Below are 24464 nucleotides of genomic sequence, written 5' to 3'. Positions count from 1 at the left end.
ACAGATAGACTCTTGTGTATCACTTTTGGGACAGATGACTGTAGCACTGTTGTACTTTTGACCAGATCAAACTATGTATTTTCGCATTATGTATATATTTGTTTCCTTTCAGTTCAGTTCCATAGTGACGGGATCACTGTTTTATTATTATTATTACTGCACTTCGTATTAGAACTTTCTTAAAATAATAGAATTGCGATATACGTTCTCCCCATTATAAGAGCTGTGCAAGGCACAATGTTGTATATGATTGTGACCTAACGTTGAATTTTTCCCAATAATTGTTTTTATTATTATCAGAATCATGCCGCCAAGAAAGATTGGAACTAGGGCGAACCCTGGGTCTGAGGACCAGGGAAGCCATAATCAGGACAATAGAAACCAAGAACACAGTGAAGAGGAAGATGAGGATTATGTGGAACAGGATGACTCCCTGTATGAAGAAGAAGAGGAAACATATGATGTTGAGGGATTTGAGATAGAGGCGGAAGAAGGAGAAACCGAGGTTGAGCAACCAGTACCAAACCCAGGCATGGATCCTATGAGCCAGTTCATGCAACTCCTAAGACAGAATTTGGAACGTCAACCCAACCCACCCCCTCAAGGAAGTAACAATGCAGTGGCAAACTCTTTCAGGGCTTTTAAGTCCCTTAAGCCCCCTGAGTTCCACGGATCAGCCGACCCAGTTGAGGCAAGGGCATGGTTAAAGGAAATGGAGAAATCTTTTGAGATTTTGAGTATCGATGAGGCACAGAAAACTGTATTTGCTACCTACCTTCTGAAAGGAGAAGCTAACTACTGGTGGGAGGCCAAGAAAAACATGGAGACAGATGCTATAATAACCTGGGAGAGATTTAGTCAGTTGTTTCTGGGGAAGTATTTCCCGAGGTTTATGGAAAACCAGATGGAGCTCAAGTTCTTGGAGCTAAAGCAGAATAACTTGTCTGTAGCAGAGTACGAAGCGAAATTTACTGAATTATCAAGGTTTGTGCCGGAGTTTGTAAGCACCGAGGAAAAGAAAGCTAGGAGGTTTCAGCAGGGACTGAAACCATGGATTCAGAATAGGGTGGCAATCCTTGAGCTTACGGACTATGCCACTCTGGTGCAAAAGGCAACGATTGTAGAAGTTGGAAGTGAACAGATGCAGAAGGAAAGAGAGGAGAAAGGAATAAAGAGGAAAAGTATGAGCATGGGTGGAGGTTCCGCAGGAAGGAGCTTCCCAACTAGATTTAATCGAGGAGCAGTGTCCCTACCAGGAAGGAACACTGGGTTTAAGCGGCCAATGAGTGTGAGTGTGAGCCAGGGCGGCCGGAAGTCAAGAATGTCCTATCCCAACCAATCTCGACCCCCATTGCCAGCCTGTAACATATGTGGAAGGAATCACACTGGGGAGTGTAAAGGAAGGCCAGTAACCTGTTTTAAGTGCGGTCGGGAGGGCCACTATTCAAATAAGTGCCCATCATTAACCCCTGCCGTCGTTCCACCCACCAATTGTCATCAGTGTGGACGCTCGGGTCATTGGAAGAAGGAATGCCCAATGAACAAACCAGCAGCTTCGGGAGCAAGCAGGGCTGCTTCTAATAAGCCACCTACTGCGAGGACTTTCAACATGACAGTCCAGGATGCTATGAAAGATTCAGATGTGATAGCAGGTACCCTTTCTCTAAATTCAGTCAGTGCAAATGTTTTATTTGATTCGGGAGCAACTAAATCTTTTATATCAAAGGACTTTGCGCGTAAGTTAAGACTTAAGGCTAAACCCTTGATAGAACCCTTACAAGTAGAAATAGCCAATCATGAAATTATTCCTGTTAACCAGATTCACCCCGCCTGTGAGATAGGCATAGGGGAGCAATCTTTCAGTGTTGATCTGATTCCTTTTAAATTAGGGGAGTTTGATGTGATTTTGGGGATGGACTGGCTATCTAGCAACGATGCTCAGATAGACTGTAAAGGGAAGAAAGTTAAGTTAAATATCCCCGGGAAGAAAGAAGTTATATTTAGAGGAAAGAGGCAGACGCAGAAATTTTTGACCGTGGCTCAGGCCAAAAGGATGCTACGAAAAGGAAGTGAGGCCTACCTAGCCTATGTGGTGGACACACAGAAGGAGGTGCCCAGCTTACAAGATATTCCAGTAGTCAACGAATTTGAAGATGTATTCCCCCAAGACCTTCCGGGATTACCACCCGATAGAGTGATTGAATTTGCTATTGAGTTGGCCCCAGGGACGGCGCCAGTTTCAAAAGCACCTTACCGGTTAGCCCCGTTAGAAATGAAGGAATTAGCTATCCAATTGCAGGAACTCTTGGATAAGGGTATGATAAGACCCAGTGTGTCTCCGTGGGGAGCACCAGTTTTATTTGTTAAAAAGAAAGATGGGAGCATGAGGTTGTGCATAGACTATCGAGAGTTGAACAAGCTAACCATAAAGAACAGGTACCCATTACCTAGAATAGACGATCTGTTCGACCAGCTAAAGGATGTTGTTTATTTTTCCAAGATCGACCTGAGAACTGGATATCACCAACTAAAGATTAAACCTGAAGATATTTCCAAGACAGCGTTTCGTACCAGGTATGGGCATTATGAGTTCTTGGTAATGTCCTTTGGACTAACCAACGCCCCAGCGGCTTTCATGGATTTAATGAATAGAGTATTTAAGAAGTACTTGGACAAGTGTGTGATAGTTTTTATCGATGATATTTTGATCTACTCAAGGACTGAGGCAGAACATGCAGAGCATTTGAGGATAGCTCTAGGAATACTCAGAGAGGAGCAGTTATATGCCAAATTCTCGAAGTGTGAATTCTGGCGGAATGAAGTACAGTTTTTAGGACATGTGATCAATAAAGAAGGAGTATTGGTCGACCCCTCCAAGATAGAGGCGGTCTCAAATTGGGAAAGGCCAACCACACCCACAGAGGTAAGGAGTTTCATAGGATTGGCCGGCTACTATCGTAGATTTGTACAGGACTTTGCGAAGATCGCAGCCCCTTTGACACGACTTACTCGTAAGACAGAGAAGTTTGAATGGACGGAGAAATGCGAGAACAGTTTTCAGGAATTAAAGAAAAGGTTGATAACGGCTCCGGTATTGGCATTGCCGGATGGAAAAGGAGATTTTGTGATATATAGTGACGCGTCGCACAAAGGATTAGGGTGTGTGCTTATGCAGCACGGTAAAGTTATTGCGTATGCGTCGAGACAATTGAAGGAATACGAGGTTAGATATCCTACTCATGACCTTGAGCTCGCAGCAATAGTATTTGCTTTAAAAATTTGGAGGCACTACTTGTATGGAGAGAAGTGCGAGATTTTCACAGACCATAAGAGCCTCAAGTACATATTTACGCAGAAAGAGCTCAACATGCGCCAGAGGAGATGGTTAGAACTAATCAAGGACTATGATTGTGAGATTCTCTATCATCCAGGGAAAGCCAATGTGGTGGCTGATGCCCTTAGTAGAAAGGAAAGACTCAGAATGATAACGACCTCGGAAGAGTTGATAAGGGATTTTGAGAAAATGGAAATAGAGGTAAAGGTAACCGGAACCGGAACTGAAAAGCTTTTTGAGATCTCAATGCAGCCAGAATTATTGGAAAAGATCAGATTGTGCCAAGAGAAAATAATGAATGAAGACAGAAAGTCAATGACTGGAGAGGAGATCCATACTGAGAAAGATGATAAAGGGATAATGAGGTATTCCTACCGAATTTGGGTTCCGAATGTTCAAGAACTTAAAGATGAGATTTTGGATGAAAGCCATAGTTCAAGGTATTCCATTCACCCGGGAAGCACCAAGATGTATAGGGATTTGAAGGAATATTACTGGTGGCCCAACATGAAGAGGGACGTAGCAGAATGGGTAAACAAGTGTTTGACTTGCCAAAGAGTAAAGGCAGAGCACCAGAGACCCAGTGGACTTTTGCGACCCCTGGAGATTCCCGAATGGAAATGGGAACAGATAGCGATGGATTTTGTTGTAGGCTTGCCAAGGACGAAAGCCAATCACGACGCCATTTGGGTAATTATAGACCGACTGACAAAGTCAGCTCATTTCATTCCTATCAATGAGAGATACACAGTCGATAGACTGGTGGACATTTACCTTAAGGAAATAGTAACGCGACATGGAGTCCCAGCGTCCATTGTCTCAGACCGAGACCCAAGGTTCAACTCCAGATTTTGGAGGAGCTTTCAGGAATGTGCGGGGACCAAGTTAAATATGAGTACCGCGTACCATCCCCAAACGGATGGACAGAGTGAAAGGACCATCCAGACATTAGAGGATATGTTGAGAGTCTGTGCAATAGACCTTAAAGGAAGTTGGGATGATCACCTGCCGTTGATCGAGTTTTCTTATAACAATAGCTTTCATGCTAGCATCGGAATGCCGCCTTATGAGGCCTTGTACGGAAGAAGGTGTCGATCTCCCTTATACTGGGATGAAGTAGGAGAGCGGAAGATGCTCGGACCCGAAGTGGTCCAAAGGACCAAAGATATAGTGGATCTTATCAGAGGGCGACTTGTAGCAGCCCAAGACAGACAGAAGAAATATGCAGACCTAGCCCGAAAGGACAAGGAATATGAAGTAGGGGACTTAGTACTGTTGAAAGTATCCCCTTGGAAGGGATTAATGAGGTTCGGAAAGAAAGGAAAACTAAGCCCAAGATACATTGGACCTTTCGAGATATTAAGACGGATTGGAAAGTTAGCTTACGAGCTAGCCCTACCCCCTAATTTGCAACAAGTTCATAATGTGTTCCATGTGTCAATGCTAAGGAGGTATCATCGGGATGCCAGGCACATAGTGGAGTACGAGCAGGTGGATATGCAGCCAGATCTAACTTACGTGGAGAAGCCAGTAAGGATTATGGATAAGAAGGAGCAGGTGCTTCGGAACAAAGTGATCAAGCTAGTCAGAGTACTATGGCAGAATCATAATGTGGAAGAATCAACTTGGGAACTAGAGAGCACAATGCTAGAAAAGTACCCCCATTTGTTTTCTGTTTGATTCCGGGACGGAATCCTTTTAAGGAGGGGAGACTGTAATAACCCCAAAATTTTTTAACTTTTTGTAACCCTTGTGAATAGTGTTTTAGCTGAATGAGAAAACTTTTCACGCCACACTATGTAGGGGTTCTGTTATGGATATTCTGGGATATTATTAGTACTCTATGAAGTATATAAGTGTATGTAAATATCGTCAGAATCCAATTCCGAACACTTTGGTTTTTCCCGGAAATCCACAAGATACGGAGAGAATTGAGTATAAGGTAACAGGATAAAAAGGATTTAAATTAAAGGATTATGATAAAGGATCATAAAAAGGAATATAATGTATTGAGAAAGGTTAAGGGAACCTAAGTAATAAGATCCCGGGTATGATCCTTCAAACGATAAACGAGAACGAAAGTTAAGCGAACCGTATAACAGATCAGCAGTCATTAGGCAAACGATTAGGAAGTTAATCAAAGGGATTAATGGGAATGATGTCATCCAACCAATAGAAAGAAGACAAGGAAGGAAGGATGACATCATGAGGATGAGGTAAGCATGACATGGGAAGGAAGGAGGTGTGGTTGAATAAGGACCACACAAATTCAAGGGCAAGGTAGTAATTTGCTAAATCAAATACAAATCAAGCCAACCAAGCTAGCAAAATCATTTCATCAAAAATCAAAAACAACCAAGGCATTTGTTCTTCATATTAGCTCTCGGCTTTTTACACTTTTAAAGGCTAGATTTTTCAAAAATCAAGATCCAAGCATCCTAAATTGGTAAGAAAATTCCCTAATCATCTTTATGCTTAGTTATGGCTATATCATGAGTTTAAGCCATTAATTCTTTCTCTAACTTCTTCATTTAATCAAGGAAGAAGACAATGAATAGTGTTTTCAAGTTTTTAACTTGAACTTTTTCTTGTTTTTCTTGAAGATCCAAGCTTTCCTAAGGCTTCTCAAAGCTTCTTAAGGCTTCCTAGCTCCACCCACCACTTCAAGGAAGGTATACCATTTCCAAACCCTAGGTTCATATATATTATAAGGTGATTTTGAGTAGTGGGTTGATATTGTAACTTGTTGTTATGATTTAGAGTTTGAGATTTGGTATGGTAGTGAATGGAATGGTAATTATTGTGGTTTTGATTTAAAAGAACTTAAGAATGATTAAAGTAAAGTTTAAGCATAAGTATGAATGGTTAAATTGAATTGGTTGGGGTGGTTATGATGTGATAAGGATGGAGGATGGTTGTATGTTGGATTTGAGGTTGATTTGGGTTGTTTGTGAATGGGTTAAAATTTGGAAATCACGTAAACATAGCCGTCGTAACGTCCGATTTTCTTTGGACTGTTTTTGTGCATAGCATTAGGACCCGAGAACCCCCTGCTAGATTGTGACCACTTCCATGTTTAGATAGCTCATGTTACGAGCTTCGTTTTGATATGTAGTTCGTCCGATTCCGATTTACGGTTTAGGAGAAACGACCGTTTCAAGTAACGGCGTTTCGCGGACGAAACTTTTTCCCTTGCCTTACTTTGGAATGTAGGTTAAAGACCAAAAAGGGTGAATTAATGTATGAAACATTTATGGTAAGTGTGTTAGGCAGTTGGTAAGTCATTCGCGAAGGAATCGCTTTAAAACTCGTAAAGGTTAAATTATTAAAAATGGTGGAGCCGAGGGTACCCGAGTGACTTAAGCGAATCGGTGAGCGCAAAACTAGCATTAGAGTCTAAGTTAGTTAAATCATAGATTTACAAGTGATTTTGGTTTAATTCCAACTTACTTGTTGTTTATAGGTTATCAGACTCGTCCCGAGCCTTTCTCACCCCCAAGTCGCTCAGGCAAGTATTCTATCCGTTATATTGTTGTTGTGATGAATACACTTGTATATGCATTATCTTGCGATAGATGCATGTTGGTTATTTAGCAAATTCTTGCGATATATTGTAGCATGTGATATGGTATATATGCATGCCTGTTTCATATTCTTGAAATATATATTTGTTGATTCAGTTGATAATACCTATGCTAGAGGATAGCGGTATCTTGCATATACCCTTAGTATAGGGACCCAAAGGTGAAAATATTTTCTAAAACCGGGAGTCGAGGATCCCGAGTAGATTTTGTATATATATGGATATGGATATATATATATATATATATTTATATATATATACATATATATGGTCATAGTTTTCAAAACTATTAATCGAATAAGGTTTATTCGATAACTTTAAACTTTATTTTATTATTGAATATTATTTCGAATTTTATTCGAGGGCTTATGACTCTTTTATATTATTTATTGAATATTATTTGAATATTCATTTGAGGATGTATGACTCCTTTATTTTATTTAATGAATATTATTTATAATATTCATTCGAGGTATTATGACTCAGCTTATTTTATTTATTGAATATTATTTGAATATTCATTTGAGGATCTATGACTCCGATTATTTGCTGAGATATATTCTTTATTTTATTAAAGAATAAGATGTCAATAATCAAACTTATTTTCGATTATTCAAATAAAGATAATACTTTCATATAAGTATATCTTTGGTTATTTAATACTCGTTTCAAGTATAAATTTTAATACTTCTACTTCAATTATTTTTATAAAGACTATTCTTTATGGGAATATTATTTAATTAATAATATTCAGATATTTTCTAATATTCTGGGGACTGATTTACTTCATTAAATCAGCCTTACTCCAAACACTCTTTAAAGTGTTTTCGAGTCTTCAAAATGATTTTTAAAAGTCAGAGCGGATCCCAAAACTCATTTTTATATTTAAGATCTTCCTTTTTAAAGGGGATTTAAATACTCGCTCAAAACCTGGGGAATCCGGCTCTGTGGTGTATTTTATATTCGCAACGAGGTTGCAGATTTGGTAAATGAATTGATTACTTGCCCAACGTTCGGGAAGTAAGCCCATCTCATTGAGTCGGCATAAGCGACAGGCCGGGGTACGGTCTATTATTGTGTAAGTGGCTGGGTGGCAGTACATCAACGCGTGAGGGGCCGGGGTACGGTCGAGCGCAAGGTCCTAATGCGGTCAGGGTGATGACCGGTGAGGAATTCATCCATCTACAGTAGAAAAGGTTACTTATTGGTATCTTTGCCTGATCAGCGAGATATCGGGTTTATGCCAAAATTCTTTTCCTTTCCAAAATTCATTGGATGTTTCAAACTCTGTTCATACTTTACATAACAGAGGTTTCAGGAAATGTTTAAAGGGATATATATATGTGGATATATATATACCGGGACTAAATAAAGTATCTCATAACTTTTCATTCAATAATCTTTCAAAGATTGAATCTATTCAAGTCTTAACTTGTGGTCTCATCTATGGGATGTTTTCTTAAAACCTATAATACTTTGAACGGTGGCAGTTCAAGTAGCTTTATATAAGATATAAGTGTGGTGAAGTATTGGTAACTTCATTCCTTGTTTTTACTTATATCTAGTAAGTAATTATCTTACGTATGATAGAGATGCTATCAAGTATCCATTTAGATACTTATATTATTGTTATCATTATACATATTATCTTGCGAGCTGTAAGGCTCACTCTTGCTTTATTTCTTCATCACACAACAACAGTTAGGAGAGATGGCCAGACTCCAGCAGACCCAGCGCAAGCGCGTGGGAAGCGTCCCGCGTCTTCCCGCTGATGTTGTAGCTGCTATAGCTGCAGAGGTAGATCCATTGTAGTTTAGACCATCTACTTTTGAGAATCAAATTATGTATAATTATAACTTGTGGCAGATAATGGCAATTAACTGTAAATTATCAAGTAATCATTTTGGGTTGTAATAATTTTAAATTGTGGATTCAAAGACTTGTACTTATTTCAATTTCATCTCTGAGACTATAACGGGTTGTGGTGTGTGTTCGTGTGGGGTCACAGCATGAGGTTATTTATTATTAATTAAGTGAAGTGATATTGTGGAAAGAAAGACCGTGACAACCCGGATCCCCGACCCCGGATCTGGGGGTGTTACAATAATATTTCAAAGATTGAATTTATTCAAGTCTTATCTTGTAGTCTCATCTGTGTGATGAACTTTTGAAACTAATTATAACTTGAACGGTGGTAGTTCAAGTAGTATTCGGAAAATATATAAGTATATGGGAGTATCTTATAACTTCATCTTTTCAACTTATATCTAGTAAATGATTATCTTATGCATGACAAAGATTTTCACAAAAACGTTGAGACAGGGTTAGATATATGAGATCACCTTGCAACGATATTTTTATACAGTTATAAACGGGAACTCTGTGTATATTATGCATGGAAGAGGATTTCAAAGATTTTGAAAAGTATATATATACATACATACTGAATATTTTGCGACTTGGTCGCGTTAAGATATCAAACTTGGTTCATTTCTTTTTGACCAAGACTTTCATGAGTACTATGAGAATGCTCACATATTGTAAATCATTATACATATTATTTTGGTGGGCTTGTTGCTCACCCTTGCTTTCTTCTTTCATCACATAACAACAGATAGACAAGATGAACAGGATCAAACTCTCAATTCGTGAGCGGTTAGGAAACGTTCCGTAGTTTTCTGTAGGCGTTGATGCCACTGTAGCTGAGGTAGGAACTACCAATAGGCTAGGTTTTCAACTTTTGATGTACCAGACTTATGTATATTTATGAATTGTAATAATGTCAAGGAATATGTAAATTATTCAGAAACCCTTTTTAAGGTGAAATGGTTTATAATTGTGGAATAAAATGACTTGTGTTATTTTTGGTATTCATCTCTGAGACTATAACTTGTGGTGTGTGTGAGTATATTGTGGGGTCACAGTACGCAGTAGTTGGTTGACTGTTAAGATTAAGTATTGATAAGGGAAATGGAACTCGTGATAACCCGAATCCCCGACCCCGGATTTGGGGGTGTTACAGAAATGGTATCAGAGCTAAGCGTTATAAACCTCAGAGATGACGTGACGTTAAGATAATAAGTTCACTAAGAAAATAAGAACTCTTGCCAAGTTCATAGTCGGACTACCTAACGTAGTACTGACAGTTAAAACCCTTATGGGAACCCTTATAAATATCGTGATAGAAGCGTAGTTCGTTATCGTATATGGTAGCGGGACTCCGAACCCTGAGGTATAGAAGCGACAGCGCGATGATGTTTTATTACTAATTGGAGATCGGATTGTGGATCTGATAGAGCGTCCTATCGCAGGACCGGATGATGTTCATATTGAGGATGTAGCAGTTGAGGATGTTGTCCTAGAAGGGATTATTGCTAGGTAGGATCCCGTAGAGGATCCTGACAAGAATGAATAAAGGACCACTGAGGAATTGATGACCATGGTTAGGGAAACTTCCAGAGGTAGGATTGGACGGTCACTACTGGAGGTTCTTTCAAGTTTGTAAACATAGTAGCCCCTTTAACGCTGTTTACTCGTAAGATTGAGAAGTTCGAATGGACAGAGAAATATGAGAACAACTTTTAAGAACTGAAGCAAAGGTTGGTGACGTCCCATATGTTGGCGTTGCCGGATGGAAAATGAGATTTTGTGAAGTGTAGTGACGCTTCGCATGAGGAATTAGGGTGCTTCTTATACAACACAGCAAGGTAATCGCGTACACATCAAGACAATTAAGAGAATATAAAATTCGATATCCCCACCCATGAGCTTGGGCTCGTGGCAATAGTTTTGCCCTAAAGATTTGAGGCACTACTTGTATGGAGAGAATTGCGAGATTCACAAACCATAGGAGCTCTAGTACATTTTTACATAGAAAGAGCTCAACATACGCCAGAGGAGGCGGTTAGAGCTAATCAAAAATTATGATTGGGAGATTCGTTATCATTCGGGGAAAGCCAATGTGGTGGCTGATGCCCTTAGTAAAAAGGAGAGACTCAAGATGATAATGTCTTTGGGAGAGTTTATAAGAGATTTTGAGAAAATGAAAATAGAAGTGAAGGTAACCGGAGCCGGTACCGAAAAGCTGTTTGAGATTGCAATACCGTCCGAATTATTGGAAAAGAACATATTGTGCCAGAAAAAGTGATGAATGAAGGCAGAGAGCCAACAAATAGATAAGAGATTTATACCGAGAAAGATGATAAGGGAATAATGAGGTATTCCTACATAATTTGGGTTCCAAATGTTCAAGAACTTAAAGATGAGATCTTAGATGAAAGCTAGTTTGAGGAATAAGATTTAGAGCAAACCATGAATGTGATAGTCAGGGAGGTCGACATCAAGATAGAAGGAACCCATAACATAATGAAGTGGAAAACAAGGATTTTTAACGTATAAGATAACCCTGATTATGGGAGAAGGTTGGAACATTTCATACTGAGAAAACAGAAGTTGAACAAGATATGGAGAATCAGGATGGTACTCCTATTGGGCAATTCATGGACCTGCCTAAACAGAACTTAGACTATTATCCCCAACCACCACCCTGAGGAAACAATGCGGCGAGAAATTCTTTCAGGACCTTTAAGTCGCTAAGCTCTTAGAGTTCCAAGGAACAAGCTGACCCAGTCGAGGTAAGAGCCTGGCTAAAGGAAATATAGGAATCATTTGAGATTCTAAATGATGGACGAATCACAAAAGACTATTTTTGTCACTTACCCTCCTAAGAGAGGGGCCACCCGCTGGTGAAAGACCAAGAAAGGCACGGAGCCAGAGGTTAGAATAAACTGATTAAAGTTCAGTCAATTGTTTTCGGGAAAGTAATTCCCAAGGTTATGGAGATAGTGTAAAAGCTTTAGAGCCAGAACAAAGGCGGACGAGTATGATGAAATATGAAGCTAAGTTGTAAAAGTTGTCAAGATTCGTTCTGATGACAAGAATCCCATAACGATGTGATGTTTGAAGTCAATGATTAGTGGGTTCATGAAATGATTGTAAGAGAAAGGAAAATAAAAAGAAACTGAAGTGGAAAGGAAAATAAAGACAATAGAGTTTGAGGAATGATAAGGGAGTTGGGTATGAGGAAACCCTAGAGACTCGTAGCAATAGAAATAGAAAAGTATGTATTCATCAGGATAAGGGTGATTCACCATAAGTTAAAGTTGATGGTTGAAGGCATAAGAGATACATATATTGTATCCCCTGTAAGTTGGGAGGATTTGAGGAAACCTTGAGATAGTTCGAAGGATAAATAATGAGACACGGATAGACTGAGGAGACAAGAAAGTAAGAAATTAGGAAAATTGGATGAAGGAAGTGACCTTCAAGAATGTGAAGTGTAAGACTGGTAGCATGATACCCAGAAAGGGAGACGCCCGGTATGAAAGATATCCCAACATTGAGATGACTGTTGAGATAAACAACAAAAGTAAATGAGGAATTATTAAGAAGAAGTTCACGTTGAACACGACCAATATCTTCCAGAATATCCCTGTTGTCATTACCAAATTAGGAAAGAAAAGCGGGTAAACATTGTTATCTTTTGAAGGCCATATGGGTTGACCTCAGTTTGAATAAGGATGCTATTGTGAAATTGGTATAGACTATCGAGGTGGGAATGATTGAATAAGATAATCTATCAAGGATATATGACTTGATTTATCCATGGAAGGATGCAAGTACCTTTTTAAAGGTGGAATTAAGGATATAACTTCGATATCTTGAGATGAATCCTAGGGGAATGCATAAAGGTTGGAATTTCGCCCTTATTAGGGACAGTATGAGTTTTGACAGTATGAATTGGAAAGGATTAAGGTAACAACAACCTTTGAGGATCAGTGGAGAAATTTTTCAGAAGTATATAGACAATGGTTCTAGTATTAGTAAATGGTATTTTGATATGTCCTGTATCTAGGGAATACAGGAGGAACGATTGAAGGATAACCTTAGAGGTCTTATAAGGAGAAAGGTAATATTCAAAGTTCTCAAGAATAGAAATTTTGATAAAGGAAATATGACATAATTATAATAATGCCAGGTGGGCACGTGTTGAACCATAAGAAAGTATAGATCGACCCAATGAAGGTCGAGATTGGTGAAAACATGTAGGACCCAAGATAAGAGACGTCCTAAGTATGATCGGGAGTCAGTTGTGACAATGTTAACCTCTAAAAGACCGAGGCAATAACTTATGGAAAAATGGTGATTTTTTTTTCACCAAAGCATAAGGAAGAGCATTTTCACGCAAGCAGTTATTGGAAATGAGGTAGAAAATTTAGTTGAAGATCATTTAAAAGACATTGATTGTAAGGAAATTTTACTATCAGGAAAGGCCAAAGAGGTGGCCGACACTTTAAGTGTAAGAGGACAATCATAGGCGCTCGTGCCAGAGGAATATAGTGATAATGGTTGAAGCCGTGAAGGTTGTATTATGGTTTGGAAGATTGACATTCCTTCTGATGACTGTGCAATACCCAACCGTAATAGTAGTTTGGTAAAGGTTTAATTCGTGTAATCGCCATGAGCGGGCTATCTATCTTAGAAGGTTCTATCTTGAGATAAACCAGGACCATGTTACGAAAGGACTAAATGAACCTTTGAGCTTCATGTCTCCTAATAAAGACATATGGTTAATAATGGTATTAACCTGCTATCGTTGCTTTTATTGAAACTCTTCTGCAATTTTATCTGCTTCAAGTCATATGTACGCCAAGTTCAGGAGTGTTCTTCATGAATCATGAACGGTGATCATGTTGCCTCCTTAGAAGAATTGGATACGATAGCTATGGACTTTGTATGGTTAGATATTAAGACTTCATGGAAAATGAATGATTACAGTAGGTCAACGGTGGACCATAGTAATGCAGGAAAGATTCTACGAGTAATGAGCCGATTACTTACAACCGTGAGAGTTGTATTGGAATGGATGTTGAGATTGAGTACCACTAATCGGGTCGTGGTGGTGTATAAGTTATCATTGATAGACTAATTAAGTAGATTATCTACCTATTGAATACTTATTCCTTCTTATCAATAGAGAGTCGTATTACTATACGAGGAAGGTTGCGGTGCAAGCATAGAATTCTAGTAACGATGATGTCTAGAATGAGATCCCAGATTCGATTTTCGATGTCGAGGGAGTTTCAAAGGTGATTGTGTATAAGCTCGAGGAAGAGCATGGGTCCATAGAATGATGGACGGAATAGTAAAAATATTTAAGCATGTGAAATACGATGCGATAATACTGGATATTGATATAGATACATATGTTTTGTTCTCCTATGACAAACCTCTATAGTTCAGAGGTAGATTCCAAGCCAGATATTTGTGGCAGTATTTTTTTTTTCAAATACAATTCTCTTCAATTCGTTCTTTTCTCTTCTTTTCATTTCATATAAGCTGAGAAGAACAACCCTTCCAGAAGGGGAGGTATTGCCGAATGACTATCTATCTGTGTGATAGAAGCCTAGTAGGATACCACATGTTGTTTAATTGCGTGTCAAGTACTAAAGGCTGGCCACCTTCTGTACTAACTATGCAATAGAACAAGTGTTCATGATCATAGTGATCTCTCAACAAATTCCTTTACTTCTATATGATGGATCAAGCTTTCGAAGATAGAAGCAGCTAGAAAGGAGTAGTATGAGTATGGTGGTATTCGGAATGGAAACACATTCGTGACACTAAGGTTGACGCATGTAGTAAAAGGTTATAGAACGCTAACGAGCAAAAGTATAACCAGTATAATATTAGGAACGGAAGATAGTAGCGATTACGAACTGGAAAAGAATGGGTATTGAGAACCAAAAGCTATACTGCTAGAAGCTATGATGAGATTTTGTGCAATAGACTTGAAAGAATTTGGAATGATCACTTAACGCAGATTGAGTTTTCTTACAATAATACATCGTAGGTCAGTATCGAGATATCGCCTTATGAGATCCTTGAAGGAAGACAATGTCGATCTCCCTTATGTTAGGATGAAGTTGTAGAGCGCAAGATGCTCGGACCTTCAGTACTCCAAAGGACCAAGGATATAATAGATGTAATCAGAGGACGGCTAGTAGTAGCCCAAGATGGACATAAGAAGTATGCTGATTTGACAACGAAAGGACAAAGAGTATGAAGTAGGGGACCTTTTGTTGTTAAAGGTATTCCCTTGGAAAGCCTTGGAAAGGATGGATGAGGTTCGGAAAGAAAGGAAAGCTAAGCCCACAAATTGTTGGACCCTTGGATATATTAAGACGTATTGGGAAGTTAGCATATGAGCTAGCCCTACCTCTGAACATGTAGCAAGTTCATAACGTGTTCCACGTATCAATGTTAAGGAAGTGTAATTCGGATGCCAGACAAATAGGGGCATATGAGCGCATAGACATGTAACCAGACGTAACCTATATGGAGCAACCAGGAAGGGTTATAGATTGAAAAGGAACAAGTGCTTAGGAGAAGGGTTATCAAACTAGTCAGATTGATGGTAGAACCACAATGTGGGAAAATTTACTTGAGAGTTAGAAAGTGCAATGCTAAGAGAGTATCCCTATTCATTTTCTATCTGATTCTAGGACGGAATCCTTTTAAGGAGGGGAGACTGTAATAACCTATGAATAGTGATTATGCTGATTAAGGAAATTTCTCATGCCACACTATGTAGGAATTTTTTTATTGATATTCTGAGATCTTATTAGTACTCCATAATGTATATGAGTGTATGTAAAGATCGTCAGAATCCAAATTCGAACACTTTGATTTTTCCCGAAAATCCACCAGATACCGAAATAATTGAGTACAAGGTAACATGATTAAAAGCATTTAAATTCAAGGATTATAAGCAAGAATCATTAAAGGACTATAAAATATTAAGAGAGGGTTAGGGAAGCCCAAGTAATAAGATCCCGGATATGATCCCTCAAACGATCAACGAGAACGAGAGTTAAGCGAACTGTAAAACAAATAAACGTCCAAGGGGAAAGCACATACAAGTAACATGAGAAGGAAGCTTCTAAGATAAGCTAAAACATGTGGTTAGAAGCAAGGTGACATCATCACACCACAAGAATAAGACATGTGGCAAAGTAGTGAGGCAATCAATGACATAAGCAAGTGAAAACAAGATATTTAGCCAATAATTAACCACAACCATGCATTCTTTGCACAAATATCAAGGCAAGACAAGCAAGCAAAATCTCTCCCCCATTTCTTTCTTCTTCCATTCGGCCTTTTCAAGAAATGAAGAAATAGATTTTCAAAACTCAAGTTCTAGGCCATGGAAAATTACAAGGTTTGTTTCCTTGGATCCTATATTTCATAACTTAGTTATACCATGAGTTTAAGATCAAGATTCCATGGTTTGCATAGCTAATCCACTCATCAAAGATGATGATGAATAGTAGTGAATAGTAACTTACTTTGATTTTCTTGATTTTCACGAAAGCTTAAGGTTGATTAAGCATAGATCAAGGTTCCTAGAGACTTGTTAGTGACTACCCACTCTCCAAGGAAGGTATAAATTTTTGAACCCTTAGTTTTAAGTTTGGTTTGTTTGGATGATAATGGTGCTTAGATGAATGGGTTTAGTTTGATGTTGATGGATGTTGGATTTTTGTTGAATTGGTGATGATTTGGTATAGTTTAAACTTTGGAAATCGTTAGGTTATAGTCGTCGTAATGCCCGATTTTCTATAAACTGTTTTGTGATTAACTGTTGGACCCGAACACCCACTTCTATAAACTAACCACTTCCATGCTTAGATATGTTATGTTTCAAGCTTCATTTTGATATGTGGTTCGTTTGAATCCGATGTACGGTTTAGGAGAAACGACCGTTTTAAGTAACGGCATTTCGCGACCGAACCATTACCCCTCGCCTTACTTTGAAACCTTGGTTCAGGCCCTTAAATGACTAATTGGAGTATGAAACAATTATGTAAAGTGTACTAGGCAGTTGGTAGGGTATTCGCAAAAGCGTCGCCTTAAAATTCGTAACGGTTAATTTATTAAAAATGGTGGAGCCGAGGGTACTCGAACGACTTTTGTGATTTGTTAAGCGTAGAAATGACCATAAGCAAACGTTAGGGTTCAATTGGTTAAAGTCTAGTTTCTTAAGCGACCGTGGTTTAATTCCGGCTCATGTTGTTGTTCATAGGTTACCGGACCCACTCTAAGCTTAAGTCTACCCCGGAGCACTCAGGCAAGTTTTCTACCCGTTATACTGTTGTGGTGATGTAAATATATGTATATGCATTATCTTGTGATAAGTGCATGATTGTTATTAGCAATTCTTGCGATATATTGGAGTATGTGATATGGTATATATGCATGTCTGTTTCGTAATCTTGATATCTAATTGTTGATTCAATTGCTTATAAGTTGCATAATACCTATGCTAGAGATAAGCAGTAGTTGCGTATACCCTTAGTATAGGGGACCCAAAGGTGAACATTTTTCTAAACCGGGAGTCGATGTTCCCGAGTATAATATATATATATATATATATATATATATATATATATATATTGATATAGTTTTCAAAACTATTAATCGAATAAGGTTTATTCGATAACTTTATTTTATTTAATGAATAATATTTTGAATATTCATTCGAGGACTTATGACTCCGCTTATTTACTAAATAATATTCTTTATTTTATTAAAGAATAATGTTTCGATAATCAAACTTATTTTCAATTATTCAAATAAAAATCATACTTTCGTATAAGTATATCGTTGGTTATTTAATATCCATTTCAAGTATGAGTTTTAAAACTTTTACTTCAATTATTTTTATAAGGATTATCCTTATGGGAATATTATTTAAATAATAATATTCAGATATTTTCTAATATATTGGGACTGATTTATTTTATTAAATCAGCATTACTCCAAACATTCTTAAAAATGTTTTCAAGTCTTCAAAATGATTTTTAAAAGTTAGAGCGGATGCCAAAAAACTTGTTTTCAGATTTAAGATCTTCCTTTCGAAGGAGACTTGAATATTCGCTCAAAAAATCTTAGGGATCCGGCTCTGTGGTGTATTTTATATTCGCAACGAGGTTGCTGTTTTGAGAAAACAATTTGATTACTTGCCCAATATTCGGGAAGTAAGTCCATCTAATTGAGTCGGCATAAGCGATAGGCCGGGGTACAGTCTATGAAGGTGTAAGAGGCTGGGTGACTGTCCATCCACGCGTAAGTGGCCGGGTAACGGTCTAGCGCGAGGTCCTAATGCGGCCAGGGTGATGACCGGCGAGGAATTTATCCATCTACAGTAGAAAAGGTTACTTATTGGTATCTTTGCCTGATCAGCAAGATATCGGGTTTATGCCAAAATTCTTTTCTTTCCAAATTCATTGGATATTGCAACTCTGTTCATACTTTACATGACAGAGGTTTTCAGGAAATGTGTGAGAGATATATATGGATATATATATATATCGGGACTTAATGAAGTATCTCGTAACTTCATTTCATTCGATAATATTTCAAAGATTGAATATATTCAAGTCTTATCTTGTAGTCTCATCTGTGTGATGAACTTTTGAAACTAATTATAACTTGAACGGTGGTAGTTCAAGTAGTATTCGGAAGAGATATAAGTATATGGGAGTATCTTGTAACTTCATCTTTTCAACTTATATCTAGTAAATGATTATCTTATGCATGACAAAGATTTTCACAAAAAGTTGAGACAGGGTTAGATATATGAGATCACCTTGCAACGATATTTTTATACAGTTATAAACTGGAACTCTGTGTATATTATGCATGGAAGAGGATTTCCAAGATTTTGAAAAGTATATATATATATACATACTGAATATTTTGCGACTTGGTCGCGTTAAGATATCAAACTTGGTTCATTTCTTTTTGACCAAGACTTTCATGAGTACTATGAGAATGCTCACATATTGTAAATCATTATACATATTATTTTGGTGGGCTTGTTGCTCACCCTTGCTTTCTTCTTTCATCATACAACAACAGATAGACAAGATGAACAGGATCAAGCTCCCAATTCGTGAGCGGTTAGAAAACGTTCCGCAGTTTTCTATAGGCGTTGATGCCACTGTAGCTGAGGTAGGAACTACCAATAGGCTAGGTTTTCAACTTTTGATGTACCAGACTTATGTATATTTATGAATTGTAATAATGGCAAGGAATATGTAAATTATTCAGAAACCCTTTTTAAGGTGAAATGGTTTATAATTGAGGAATAAAATGACTTGTGTTATTTTTGGTATTCATCTCTGAGACTATAACTTGTGGTGTGTGTGAGTATATTGTGGGGTCACAGTACGTAGTAGTTGGTTGACTGTTAAGATTAAGTATTGATAAGGGAAATGGAACTCGTGATAACCCGAATCCCCGACCCCGGATTTGGGGGTGTTACATTCTTGACTTGAGTAATCTCTATTTTGATTGAAGTGACATCTAGATTGTGTTGAAGAGCCTGTGTTTGATGTAACTGTAGAGAATTGAGGTGTGCCTGTAGAAGCTTCTTTGTGCATGCATTGGTTGTGGATTGAAGAGTAGTTTGTGTCTGTTTAATGAGTTGGATGAGAGTGGTCTTGAAGTGATGTTCATCACACTCCTTTGAAAATGCCCAAGATGGCATACCAGATCTAAAGCTAGGGCCTACTTCTCCCTCTAGGTCCATTGGCTCCTCTTCATCATCATCCGCATCTCCAAAGAACTCTTCAGACCCACCAGCTTCATAGTCAATGTCATCACCAGCTGTAGTAGGCATGGAGGTGATAACATCTTTTGCTCTCTACATAGATTCAGTTGTATGCACCAAGTTGAGCATCTTTTTTGCAGTCACATTGTTCTGTTCAGCTAGAACTTGATATGCTGATACAGGGTGAGTAAATGCCTCAGCTTCAAAAGAGACAAAGTCTAAAATAGCTTGATATTCTTGCTGAATTAGCTGTCTCTTGTCAACCTCATTGACATCCATTAACTCACTTACATTGGGCTCTTCCCATTCAGATGTACCTGTTTTTCTCTCAATTTCTCTCTGTTTTTGTATCAAGGGCTCCCCTTGGCTTCCCACCCTCATACCCTCACCTTCAACTTCTAAGATGAGACTCCTCTCACTCTCTTTTTCCAGGCTGGAAGAAGTAGCCTGCATAAGTTCACTCTTTTCCTCTCCTTTTTCCTGGGAGCAACCCAGCCTCTCACTCAATTCTCTCCCTTCCCTCAGTCCTAAGAGTGATTGTACTACTACTAACTCATCTATACTTGTGACAACAGTTGAGAAATTAGGTTGTGTAGTGAGTACCAACAGATGAGGAACATCCATCGGTGTAGTAGCTTAAGAATCCGACGGATGACTGCTGTTAGGCACATCCGTCGGGATATAATCACTAACCGACGGATGAATAATATCCATCAGGGATGGAAGAAATGATAGAGCTTGGAGTGGAAACTATTGTAGACTCTGTGCAGATTGATGAGAATTTGGGCACAGATGTCACAACAATCCCTGAAAGAATTGGCAAGTTAGCCAACAAATCATCTAGAAGATGATGCTGACTTGCACTGATTTTTGGCTTCCCCAACAGAGTTAAAGAAGGGGAATCAGGTGTTGATGTGTGAATCATGTCCACATCCAAAGAGTTTGTGGGAGAGTCTTGTGTGTGTGTGGATTCAATAATTAAATATTTTGGCTGTGACTCCACATTTGTTGGAGCCACATCAAACTGAATTTGAGATGGTGCAGTGACTGAGTCTTTAGCTGTAGTTTGCACTGTGTGTGTTCCCTATGCATCCCCAATTATTTTGGATTTCTTTTTTCTAGCATAGTTTTGGTGTGAGCTTGTGTCCCTTGCCCTCTTGGCTGGTGCTCCTGGTTGGGAGCTTGTTTCAATTGTAACATCCTTTTAGGAGGATGTAACTAGAGATGTGCTAATTTCCTTATTAATCACCACAGTTTGTTGGGAAACTGTGGTGTGGCTAGGCTTGGGTGCACTCACCTTTCCAACCTTATCCTTAGGGTTTCTTTGATTTTCACCCTGTCCCTCACCCAACTTATTTCCCTTCACACTCCCCTCTTTTGGTTTGGTAGATTTTACAACTGGTTTCTTTTGAGAGACACCAGAGGGGGCTTTCTTTGTTTTGGATTTTGAAGTTTTTGATTTGGTAGCTTGGGTATGCATCTGATGGGTCATTGACACAGATGCCATAGCTACACTTGAAGGCAAAGAAACTTGTGAGGTTGGAAGAGTAGAGACAGTGGTGCTTACCTCACTTACTTAAGGGCCCTCCATGATTGGAAAGTAGAAGAGGGGCACCTCTTTGTGATGGCTTGCTCTGTTGAGGTCTGCAATTATTCTCCTTTCTTGAAACCAATAATCCATCTTGTTTGTTGGGTTCTCAAGAGCAATATTCTCATTTAAATGGTTAGCAAGAATCATAAAGAATCTAGCATAATAGACACTTTTACCTCTCTTATTAACTTCCCCTAATTTATAGCCTAATTCAAAAAAACCATGTCACTGAAATTATGATAATTATCAGTAACTAACATATAAAGCATGTTAAGCATGGCAATATTGACAGAATGAAAATTACTTACTTTACCAGAAAATACCTTAGTAACTATATCACACAAATAGCTCCATTCCTTTCTAAGACCTAGCCTCCTAATCTCACTTAACTTAGAGGTAGGAAGTGCATAGCCAATAGAATTAAGCATGGTAACTAAATTAGCATCAGTGTGTGGAACGGTAGTAGTGTAATTTGGAATTTTAAAGCATGTTTTGATAATGTCACTATTAATGCAATGCTCTTTACCTTTGATGGTGAGAGTGATGGTTTTGTCTGAAGACTGGTACACGGCAGTTGTCCACATCTCCTCCACAACTTCATAATAGATAGTGGGTGATTCCAGCATAGCATAGTTGAGTTTGTAATTTTTCACAAAATCCATCATTTTGTGAAAGTCTTCAGATGCCGGAATCTTCTTGTTCACAAGAGATACAAAGTTGTTCTTTTCATAGATGAATCTAGACTGAGACATGATTTTGACTACTGGTGTCATTGTTAAAGTGGAGAAATTTGCAGAGAGAGAGTATTTGCTTTGGAGAAGAAGAGAGTTAGAGCAATTGAACTGAGAATGATAAAAGAAAATAATGATAATGAATTTTCCTTTTATACTATCTTAGAAATAAACTGACAAAAGTAATAAAGAACCAATCAAAATAGCCCAAAATAGCCGTTTAACTTAAAATAAACTTTCAAAATTCTATCATTTATCCGTCATGATATACTTACAGACTGTAAGTAAACTCGATGGATAATGTTTAGAAAATTTACGGCTATGATTTGGATAATTCGACGGATGAGAATAAAATAATTTATCCGTCGGGTATTAAAATATTCCATAAAGGTAATTGATTTTTATTAAGATATTCTATTCCGACGGATGATCAAACTCGATGGATAATGTGCATCTGTCGGGATGTAATTTTTGACTTAGCCAAAATTTCATCTGAAACAGAAAAATCAATTAAGTTTCTGGCTGCATTACAACTTGCAAGAGTATTAGAAAGAATTCAAGAATAATTAAGCATACATAACTCACTTACCAACCTGGAAAAAGTGAATTCATCAAGTGGCTTGGTAAATATATCTTCAAGCTGCTTTTCACTTGGAACAAAATGAAGTTCCACAGTACCATTAATTACATGTTCCCTAATGAAGTGCTCCCCGAAACTGCCAGCTAGATTAGTTGCTACTTGATGTCTATGTGCTTTGTTCTTGAGTGCTGTACTGGATTTTCAGTAATGGTAATTGCACTTGTGTTATCACAGAAAATAGGAATTTTTTCCACTTGCACACCATAATCTAGAAATTGGTTTTTCATCCATAAAATCTATGCACAGCAACTGCCAGCAGCAATATATTCATTCTGCTGTAGAAGTAGAAACTGAATTTTGCTTTTTACTGAACCAGGATACTAGCTTGTTTCCTAGAAATTGATAGGTTCGTATTGTACTTTTTCTATCAATTCTACAACCTGCATAATCTGCATCTGAATAACCAGTTAGATCAAAACCAGAATCTCTAGGGTACCAAATGCCAAGTTTTGGTGTACCCTTGAGATGTCTGAAAATTCTCTTAATAGCTAATAAGTGAGATTCTCTAAGATCAGCCTGAAATCTTGCACAAAGACAAGTAGCAAATATTATATCTGGCCTTCTAGCTGTTAAGTACAGAAGTGAGCCAACCATGCCTCTATAACTTAAAATATCCATAGACTTTTCAGTAGTGTTTAATTCAAGTTTAGTAGCAGTGGCCATGAGAGTTTTTGCAGATGTGTAATCCATTAGTTCAAACTTCTTTAAAAGACCATAAATGTATTTGGTTTGATAAATGAATATTCCGTCACTAACTTGCTTAACTTGTAAACTAAGAAAGTAAGTTAGTTCTCCCATCATGCTCATTTCATACTTACTTTGCATTAGTTTGGCAAACTTTTTGCAAAGTTTTTCATCTGTAGAGCCAAAAATAATATCATCTACATAAATTTGAACAAGTATGCTAGAGCCATTTACATTTCTAAAGAATAGAGTTTTATCAGCAGTACCTCTAGTGAAATGATTCTCTAAGAGAAACTTTGACAAAGTATCATACCAGGCTCTAGGTGCTTGCTTCAATCTATAAAGTGCTTTCAGAAGATAGTAGACATATTCAGGAAAATTTGGATCTTCAAAACCAGGAGGCTGACTAACATAGACTTCCTCCTTCAAATCTCCATTCAGAAAGGCACTTTTGACATCCATTTGATAGACTTTGAAATTGGCATGGGCTGCATAGGCTAGGAAAAATCTGATGGCTTCAAATCTTGCAACAGGAGAAAAAGTTTCATCAAAATCTATTCCTTCTTGTTGACAGTAGCCCTTAGCAACCAATCTAGCTTTGTTCCTGATGACTATGCCATTTTCATCCATCTTGCTTTTGAATACCCACTTGGTGTCTATTGAATTCTTCCCTTTAGGCTTGGGTACCAGCTTCCATACATTGTTCCTTTCAAATTAGTTTAACTCTTCCTGTATAGCTAAAACCCAATCAGGATCTAACAGAGCTTCTTCTACCTTCTTTGATTCCTCTTTAGATAGGAAGCTGTTGTACAGACATTCTTCTTGAGTTGTTTTCCTTGTCTGAACTCTAGAAGATGCATCACCAATAATGAGCTCATAAGGGTGATCTCTTATTCATTTTCTCTGTTGTGGTAGATTAGCTCTTGATGAAGAGGCCTCATTGTTGTCTTGATGTGTTACTAAGTTTTGATTAAAAGAAACTCCCCCTGAGTTTATGGATCTTTGACTTAAAGATGGAGTTCTTTCTGTAAGTGATCAGTCTTGACTCCCAGCTTCTCTCATTGTTCTGACGGATGATGCATTTTGTATCTCGATGGATGAAGCTGATTGTCTACCGACGGATGAAGCATTTTGCAACTCGACAGATGTTGAGTTGTGTGCTTCATTAGTAGTAGATTTTTCCACATTATCCTTAGTCAATGTTTCTTGATCACTTCCATCATCA

General features: G+C 38.1%; 1 protein-coding gene across 1 annotated transcript in view; it reads left to right on the top strand.

Moving 5' to 3' along the window:
• Positions 1-24464, top strand: part of LOC141695439 (uncharacterized) — a 32344-nt gene that overhangs the window by 1727 nt on the left and 6153 nt on the right. The window lies entirely within an intron of this gene.

The sequence above is a fragment of the Apium graveolens genome, chromosome 11 (assembly GCF_009905375.1).
Source record: "Apium graveolens cultivar Ventura chromosome 11, ASM990537v1, whole genome shotgun sequence".
In the NCBI taxonomy this organism is placed as follows: domain Eukaryota; kingdom Viridiplantae; phylum Streptophyta; class Magnoliopsida; order Apiales; family Apiaceae; genus Apium; species Apium graveolens.
This window is presented reverse-complemented; position numbering and strand designations above follow the sequence as displayed.